Here is a 9,661-nt window from a genome sequence, read left to right as displayed (position 1 = left end):
GCAAGGCTAACAGTTAATATACCATATTCCGTTTCAGAGGCTGCCGCGATGCCACAAGTTTGTGAACCACTGCTTGCGTAAATAGGTTTTTCAATGTTTTACTCGAGTGTTTCGGACTGTGTGGTGTAAGAGTGTAACTAGAGAGTAACGGTTAGGATTCCTGGCTTCCACCGAGGCTGCTCGTGTTCGATTCTCGGTTTTGTGAGTATTATTACACCGTCATCGCTAAAAATTATCACGGACCAAAGTATTTTCCCAGCACAGAAGGAAAAGACATATCGAAATTACCAACACGACGACAGTAAACATTTCATAGAGTAATTTAGACCGCTGCAATCATGTATTCGACAATTGTACTCGCGTCTCATGATCCCACATGGTATAGGCCAGTGGTTCTTAACCTTGTCTCCACCCCCAGGGGGCGATTTGAATTTTGAAGGGGGCGGAAACGTTCAGGGGCAAAATGCTGGATGCTGCTAAAATTCGACAAAGTCTGTCAAATCACAACGTTTGTCGTTTTGCTCATCGCGAAATGTCCACCGACCATGTTTCATGAATGCAGTGGTTTATTTTATTTCATGTAAAATGAATTTGGCGTACTTTTGGATTGCAATTTCCCGTTATAACACTCCCGTCACGCTAGCTACTGCTAGTCGTCTCGACACCTTCCTATCTTTCCATTGTATTTTTCTGAACTAGGTATTGTATTCTGCAGCGCTATTGCGTCGAAATCGAAAAGGCGATGTAGGCCATACAGTACAACTTTTTACAGTGATGCCCTTTGTACATTAAAGATTTTTTGAAGATTTTTGGTCAAAATGGTTAACTAAATATACTTGCATTAGAGAGCTACAAAACTAATTCGTTACAATATTTCTTTATCGTATCATAAAGGATAATACTGCTTAGTGTTGTTACCCCCATTCATGTTAAAGTTAGGAGCTTGGTGCAGTACTATATTTAATGTGAGCAAATCTCTACCTTATTCTCAGTTGATTTAGTAGTCACACAAAGCAATGAAACAAACCAAACAAATTAATTTGCCTGTATTGCCAATCGCAGAGGGGAATTCGGGATGCGTACATCGTTCTCGAACCAAATGCAATGAGCCTGTAGGCCTTACCCGATGGTTGTTATAACAACCTGGATTTGATCCCGAAATTTGCACATTCAATTATACCGTTAATTAGTCGAGTGGTCTAATAGTGAAGTCCAAGCGCGAAACCGGACCTCGATCACTTACCTATTGGTTTTTACTACAGTCCTTAAAATAGTGGGGGCACCAGACCCAGGACACTTTTGAAAAGGGGCGCTGGAGAAAAAATGGTGAAGAACCACTGGTCTAGGGGTAGGATTCCTGGCTCTCGCCCAGGCGACCCGGGTTTGATTCCCGGTCCGGGAAATATCAATATCTGGTGTCGTGAAACAATACGAGGAATGAAAAAATTATTTGGAGTGGCACAACAGACAGAGCATTGTTTAATTGCACTACGATCATCGTCAATCATCAATTTCATCAGTAAAATTAGAATAAAAGTTATGTATGAGCAACCACGATGTGCATGTTGTGATGGAGAGGTATTGATAAGCATCTTGCTAGTTTTTATCAACAGTCTTGTTTCTTAAACGTTAAATTAAAATAACGTTGAGTGTAGGCATTGCACCTATTTACAGGAACTAAACAATCGTGGTCGATAAGACTCAGTTCTTTCAGAATATCATCTGACAACTATTATACCTAAATCTTATCTCGCATTTCAGAGCAATTCGTATCTGAATGTCTGCATTCTTATTTCGCCTGGCAGTATTTAGTATTCATTTTAGAATAATAGCATTATGAAATCCACAAATCCGTTATACTTTCGTAATCCCAGATGGTAATAATCGATTCAAAATTTGATCACACGGGTACTCGATGTTGGCCAGCCCTAGCTGCGTTCTCCTGAGTGTCACCATTACACCGCGGGGTCACGCAGGTCAAACGAAAGTTGTTTTATATAACATGACTCACTACTCGCGACTCGAATCATTAGAATAATGCTCGATTCAGATTCGAATGCTACAACTATAACGGAATATATATTGGTAACGCCGCCATAATTATTATTAAATCGAGTAAAGTCCATAGAAGATTATCTTGAAACATGATGCAGGAAACGAAATATATATTGGTAACGACGCTATAATTATCACACAGAGTAAAGTCCATAGATCATCACGAAACATTATACAGGATATGAAATTTATTTAATGGTAACGCCATTATATTTATCACGTAAATTAAAGTCCATATATCATCTAGACTCGTTATACAGGAAATGAAAATCCGGTATAGGTGATGTGATATAATATGTCGGTCATGTGAAATATCGATAGGAAGGAATAGGGTAGAGTGGGGCAACGCGCCTACCCGAAGCGGGAAACGTCATAATATCCATCAAACTAGTCAAAGCGAATTGAATTTCGGAATTTGCACGCGAGATATCGTCCCCACTCTACCACAATCGTCTGGAAAGTCCAAGTATCAATTATCATATGTAAAATTATCATTCATCTATGTCCATCAATTTGATGTTTTGCTGCATGGGTGGGGTAAAACGCCTTTATTAGCGCTTCACCCCGTTATACACTACTAAATACCGCATGGCACTCAGTAACCGATGAATATTTAATCCATATACAGACCTATACAAGCTTCTCCGCCTCATCATGGCGTACCGATTCTTTTGAAAACAAATTCCATCCAGAAATACCAACTGATTATAATAAGTCAAAAAACAAAGTCGAAATTTCTTGAAATTTATCTTTTTTAGTCAGAGGGATAGCCAATATTCGCCTGCCGAATAGCAATTTCAATAGAAATGGCGTTCTCCGAGTAGGCATCCTTGAGGAACCCATACACGGCTACTCAATCCATATTTACTGGACTTTAAGGGGTAGGGCGTTTTACCCCACGGTAGGGTAGGCGTTTTAGCCTCGAGGTCGCCATTGTTTGCCGATCAGCTACCAAGCCGTTATTATGTGAATTCGCCTCCGGACTGTGGCTTAAATCCAACTACGCGCTGGTAAATCATAAATAAGGCCGGAAAACTATCTGCTGCATCCGTTAAATATGACATTTCACTTGGTTATAAAAGGCTCTCTTTTGGTAAGAATATGTGTAAAAGTCATAAAGTCTCATAAAACGTTACAAATCTTCATTAGGGCGTGGAAATCAAAGTCGCAGTTTCGTCTGTCCATAAGGCGATATTTGCAATACTGTGACGCATTCTACGCATTTGTTCTAATATATTGATGGTAGGCGTCTTACCTCGCCGGCAAAGTTCTCTCCAATTTTTGACTAGTCTGCGCACACTCACCAACTCACTGCGCAGACCCTTGGAAAACAGTGCGTAACGACCATAATAAAAGGTCATCACTTCGTTTTTTTTGTGCGCAACGTAGATTTTCTGTGCGCAGAGACTGTGTCAGCGCTGCGCATTTGCGCACGTGCGCAGCTTAGACGGAACATTGCTCGCCGGTGCGTCTTACCCCACTCTACCCCTACGTAGCCTATATACAAATATATATTTACATATATATATGTGTGTGTGTGTGTGTGTGTGTGTGTGTGTCAGAGTTGGATCAATTGTAATTTGTAATTGTAATTGAATGTAATTTATTACATTTTTCAATGTAATTGTAATGTCATTGTAATTGAAGCATTTTTATTTTGTGTAATTGTAATTGTAATTGTAATTTGACAAAAATTTTGCTCAATTACAATTTCAATTACATTAAATTGCTATTGAGACCTGACAAGCACAACATAAAACAATTGACTTATAATGCATTCTCTTTAAACGAACGACGGGGAATTTGGTGGATCCATTCGCGAAGGCCATTGACCGCGCCCTTGCGGGCGAAGTTTATTTTTATTTTTACCGCTATGCTGGCCTCGGCTGCCATTCCATACAATTTTTAAATTACTAACCAACCGATGGATTCGCAACACGTGGCTCACGATTGAATACGCCGAGAAGCGAACTGCTGAGCCGGCTAAAAGCAGCAGAATAGATAGTCCCATAGCTGGTGATCCAAGAGTCGAAATTTGATATGTATGGTCGTAATCGAAAGCTAGTGTCGCACTGATTCCGCAATAAAAGTATATTTCCAGGCAATGGTACCATCCCAAAATAGTCGTGAAAGTCTGGGAATCGGCATTGTTCTGAACAATCGCTATGGGCGTAACTGGTAATTATTGTAGTCATGCTGCTGCAGCGCTCTCACTTTTCAGAACAGTCGGCCTTAAACGGCTATTTTGGAGCAGTTACATTGCCCTGACGAGATTTTATTTTGTATTTTCGGAATTAGTACATCAATAGCTTACGATGAAGACCAGATGCAGCAAATTTGGACGCATGGATCGCCAGCTCTAGGACTATAAAGTTTGCTGGTTTTAGCCGACTTTTCAGTACGTTTGTCGGTGCATTCATCCATGACTCACATATTGCGCATCTATCCGTGGGTTGGCAATCTACAATACGATTTCAGATCACGATGATGCATCGTTATTTCGTCTGGCTAACTAACCAGGCCACTGGATATTATATAACGTCTTATCTGACAAAGCACGGTTTTGTTTTTACTCCTCATCCTAATTCCTACGTCCCTCGATAAAAATAATATTGTTTCTTTAATTATATACTATATACGTAAATCCAACACATGCATATATTATAATACTTTTTCAACGACATACTGCACCCTATCCTCAATCCTAACCCATAGAAAATTAGGCAAATAACATTTTACATTTCCAATTACGTGAGCCATAATTACCTAGCATACAAAACACGCTTACATTACGTCACAGTGACATCTTACATAGCATACTATGTACGCACATCAACGCAATTATTACTACACAATCTGAACTAGACTTGAATTGTTGTTAAATACGACGCTACGGTTGTCAAGGACCACGGTTGAATTTATGACTATTCAATTACATGTTCAACAGCAGCAATTGTAATTGTAATGTAATTGATGCATGCAAGGAGTAATTGTAATTGTAATTGTAATGTAATTGATGCATGCAGGGAGTAATTGTAATTGTAGTTGTAATTTGATATTTTTAGCATGGAGTAATTGTAATTGTAATGTAATTGAAACATTCATGAAAGTAATTGTAATTGTAATTGTAATTGAACTGAAATAATGTAATTGATCCAACTCTGGTGTGTGTGTGTGTGTGTGTCATACAATGTATAAGATTATTAAACATTTCACTTTGGAACGATCCTTGTATCGTTGGTATGATTGGCTTATTAAATTTACAAGTTGCTGAGGCGCAACACAAAAGAAAGCCGTCCGTGTGATCTTGATATCCGTGTGTACAAACCAGGCTCTGTAGTAGGCCAACAAGACGTCAGCCAACAAGTCGTTCACTGCCGTGCACGCCAGCCCGTAAAAAAAAGATATACCCAGGGATTTGTACAAGTCAGATTGCACAAGTTTAACATCACAAAGACATTCGTTCTATGTTACGCCAATTACCAACCGTTGTGATCAGCCATCATTAAGGCTACGAATCCTGCGATCCGAGTTCAAATGTTGGTTGGGCCTCCCTGACTATAATTTCGGCGATCGAATTTTGTACTATAGATTTGCCCACTGGTCTTTGAAATCTGAAATCCTACAGTTCAAATCTCTGTGATACGTATGACGTTTGCACTCGGAGAATTTTGCACCGTATTTATTAATAAATTCCATCATCGATTTTTCCATGCGCGGCTACATCGTGTAAGGGTCAACACTAGGGTTATGACTAAAAATTTTTTTTTTTGATCTGTAGCAGGAATTGATGAACATTTTGGTATAAATTAATAAAATTATAATCATTTTGTTCAAATCGATAAAAATGTCCCGCACAAACTAACATCAATTTCGACACTGGTCCAAATATGGACAAAATTTAAAATTCAAAGATATTCTTTGCTACAAATTTAATCTTCAAAATATGTCCTTTTACACTTATTGTAAAGTTCATTCATCAATTTGACTTCCCTTTCTGTTATTATGTTAGTGCCAGGGACATCTATGACGGACATATCCGACTTTCAATGGGGTTTTGGGGCACTTTATCGCTGCAGGACATTCGACCGCAAAGATAGCAGCAAATAATCTTTGGTATATTCTAGAGCCCAACCGATATTGCATTTTTGGGTCGATACCTAAAAAACCAATATCTCACACCTTAGCCGATAACCCCAATACATTCAGCCGATATTCAAAAGAAGTTGGATGTATACTTAAGCACATTTTCAAATCTTCAGAGGGCATTTATTTGAACATCTTTACAGCCATTGTTATACTTGAACATGAAATGAACTAGAAAGGCTGCATCTGGACACCTGTAAAGTGTAAGCTATATGAAATATATCAATATTCTCAGTCTAGCGATCAAAGATTATAGTTTCCTGGCTTCCTTCCGCAATGTTGTGACGTCACACGCAAATTGCCGTTAATTTTTCAGCTCCAATGGCCGATACCGATAATTCTTTCAAAGTGTGATATCGTTTCGATATTATCGACGAACCGATAATCGGTCGGGCTCCAGTATATTCCATCTTTAGACATCTGGTTAGAATACCAGTCTTCCTGACACGCATTTGCGATAAATAAGCATCTCCAGAGTTATTCTCTATCTGGGGAAGTGGAAGTATACGCAATAATGGCCCTTGAGCACCCTCTCGCATTGCGTAGAGATGGAAGTTTATGCCATTTGATCAGTGGTAATCTATACTATTTTCTTTGAAAGAACGACCTGTTCTGCATATCCCATAGATAAACTTAAAATCATCCCTACATCCTCAGTTTTCTAATATTTTCATCTGAAATTCGTGCTTGGTGGATTGCACCTAGTTTTCCTAGTGTTTTACCACATCATCTCCAAATTTGTAGCTGAGAGTTGGATTTCTTGAAGACGTTGGATCGAAGAACTCTAATATATGCTTTAAGAATCGATAGTATGATGTTGGCAAGGGATATGAAAACCCATGCTCATGATTGCATTTCGCAGTTTTGAAACAACGCCATTCTGCCGTCCAGTATCAACAGATGCTACGGTGTCACATCCGAACTATGAGATTTTCAAATTTTCCTGTACATCATATTCTTCTAAGCGGTTTTCTAGACCGCTGAAAATACCTAGAGTTGTTCTACTTTCGCCTTTTCGAACACCCAGTTTGATTTGTACCAGACAAATTGAAATTATACGATATATACAGTCTATATCTAAAATCGGAATTAATAATTATTTAATAATTATTTAATATTGACTGTTAACAAGAACACGATAGGAATAATTCAATCTGGGTGATCAAAATGTACCAAAATACTATTTTAAATCTTCGCAATTGGAATTGGGTCAGTTAAATTCAAATCAGTCGATAAATAAATTATATAGTCTGTATCTACAAAAGAAAGCCTATCCCCCATACAGTGAAAACTGGAAAATTTTTGTGCGGGAGGTTTTTGTTCAAACAGTCTTAACTTTTGTGAGTTTCGAAATCAGGACACAAAAGCTCATCATTTGTGACTACAGGACACACAAAATTTTGAAATTTCCAGCCATAACCCTAGTCAACACCCTTGACTCTGAATATGGCGATCCGAGTATCAACTTCGGTAGTAGGATACCTCTCGATTTTCATCTGTCATATTTTGGACTTTTCTTTTCAAATAAATTTCATAAATTGTATTGGCCGCGTGGCCCCATGGTGTAATGGTTAGCACTCAGGACTCTGAATCCTGCGATCCGAGTTCGAGTCTCGGTGGGACCTTAGTATTTCCCCTCACACATGAAACATATTGTATGAACAACATAATTATTGATTAACTCTTTCTTTACAAAGAGGAATATCACGGGTCGAACAGCTGAGTTCAATTTCACTTTCATGAATTAGATCAAAATAAACATATAAATGTTATTTTAGGGAAATAAATTTTTAGAGGTGAATTTGATTTTACTATCGACTAAAAAGCTGTACAGGATGAAGAAGGTTCGGAACCACTGGCCTATAGTGTTGGAGGTCATGTTTCCGGAACGTTTTTAGTCGTCGGCTTCCCAAATCTTGCTCTAGTGTTAGGATACCGCGAACTATTCGGGGGAGATAGCGTAGGCGCTAGCCGGCCCGGGTTCAAGTCTCGCAGTCGCCGGTCATTCTAGACTTCCTCGTCCCCCGTTCTTACGACGACAAAAAAGCCCTGTAAAAATACCCGATTAACATCGTAGAAGCGAAGAAGACTGCCACATGAGCAGTAGGCCGAGATGGATGCAAGTCTAAGAGATCGCAAATCGTCGCTCGGTATCCTCCAATCTGTTCATTACATCGCAGTGTGTGTCTTGTGTATCGCATTGCACATTGTGTGTAAGTCTTGGGCAGATGAAAATATATTCTGATGAATATTGACGAATAATCAGTGATTGTCAACCTTTTCACACCTGCGGCACGCAATACATGGGCAAATAGTTCGTGGCGCACCATTGCTGGATCAACTTTATGAGGTTTCAGAATTAAAAAAAAACGGTTTAAATCAACTAGTACCGAATAAGTTGTAAATTATACGGCATGTCGATAATATTATTTATTCTAATTGGAAGTCTTGTTGGAAATTCAAACTAAGATTGATAAGAGAGCATAGTTATTATTACAGTGGTAATTAACCGGTGTGGCGGAGCCAATCTCAGGGGCTCCACACTAAATTCATACATATGATTTGTAATAATGCGCTCTCCTTGGCCATCATTAAGATTGCTGTTAAATATATGGGCCCGATCGGTGATCGAATTGTGACTATGGCGGTGGTATACCTCGTGTGCAGTGGCGTATGCATGCAGGGGAGGTTAGAGCTGGAAAAGCGAAACCATGTCTACAAAAATGCATTAGATGTATAGTTAGAAATGTATTGCGAATGATTTTTGTTTCTGTGACTCAACCGAAATGCAGGGCTCTACTAGAGATGGTGTGAACGTGAGGTTTACGTTCGCGTTCTGTGTGTGAACCTAAAAGAGATTTAGAGGTTCGCGTTCACAAACGAACCTTGGTGGGTTCTGCACTGTGAACCTTTTTCATATATCACAATTTTCTACCTCATTATAACATTATTGGTTAAAATCCATTGCATTTCAATTGCGGGCCACTCTATATGCATGGCGCTTCCTGCATAAAAAAATCAACACGATGTAAGGTATAATATAGTGCTTAGCTCGCCGTTCCGGTTATTTAACGGACAGGTGGTCGCTACAGATAGTGTGTGTGATTGTGAGAGTTTGCGAATAGTATGAATAAAGTGTAGCAGTGAAATGGCCTACCGTTGAAATGTAGATCTGTGTTCTAGGCTACTGCATACCGGGAACGCCGATGTGTTTTTTGCGTAATTTATCATAACAATAAATGTCGCGATGTCGTTGCGCAGTTAGCCGATATAAAATCTAGACTAGTAATTAGCTCTCTGTTACCTATTCCGGCTGTTTACCGGAGATGTGTTCGTTACGGATAGCGTGAGTGATTGTGAGATTTTGCTAATCGTATGAATAAAGGTAGAGATGAAATGGCCGCGTTGAAAGGCGCTCTGGATGACGAAGTTCGGGTTTTGTCTTAAAATACGTCGGCAT

The 9,661-nt window shown here is 39.2% G+C and overlaps 1 non-coding gene across 1 annotated transcript; it reads left to right on the top strand.

Moving 5' to 3' along the window:
* Positions 1-7,754: 7,754 nt before the first annotated feature.
* Trnaq-cug (transfer RNA glutamine (anticodon CUG)) lies at positions 7,755-7,826 on the top strand. Its single transcript has one exon. It is a non-coding gene; the product is annotated as a tRNA-Gln (tRNA).
* Positions 7,827-9,661: the final 1,835 nt, after the last annotated feature.

Source organism: Botryllus schlosseri, chromosome 7 (genome assembly GCF_051294905.1).
Source record: "Botryllus schlosseri isolate E-star chromosome 7, Bs_hap1, whole genome shotgun sequence".
Taxonomy (NCBI): Eukaryota; Metazoa; Chordata; class Ascidiacea; order Stolidobranchia; family Styelidae; genus Botryllus; species Botryllus schlosseri.
This window is presented reverse-complemented; position numbering and strand designations above follow the sequence as displayed.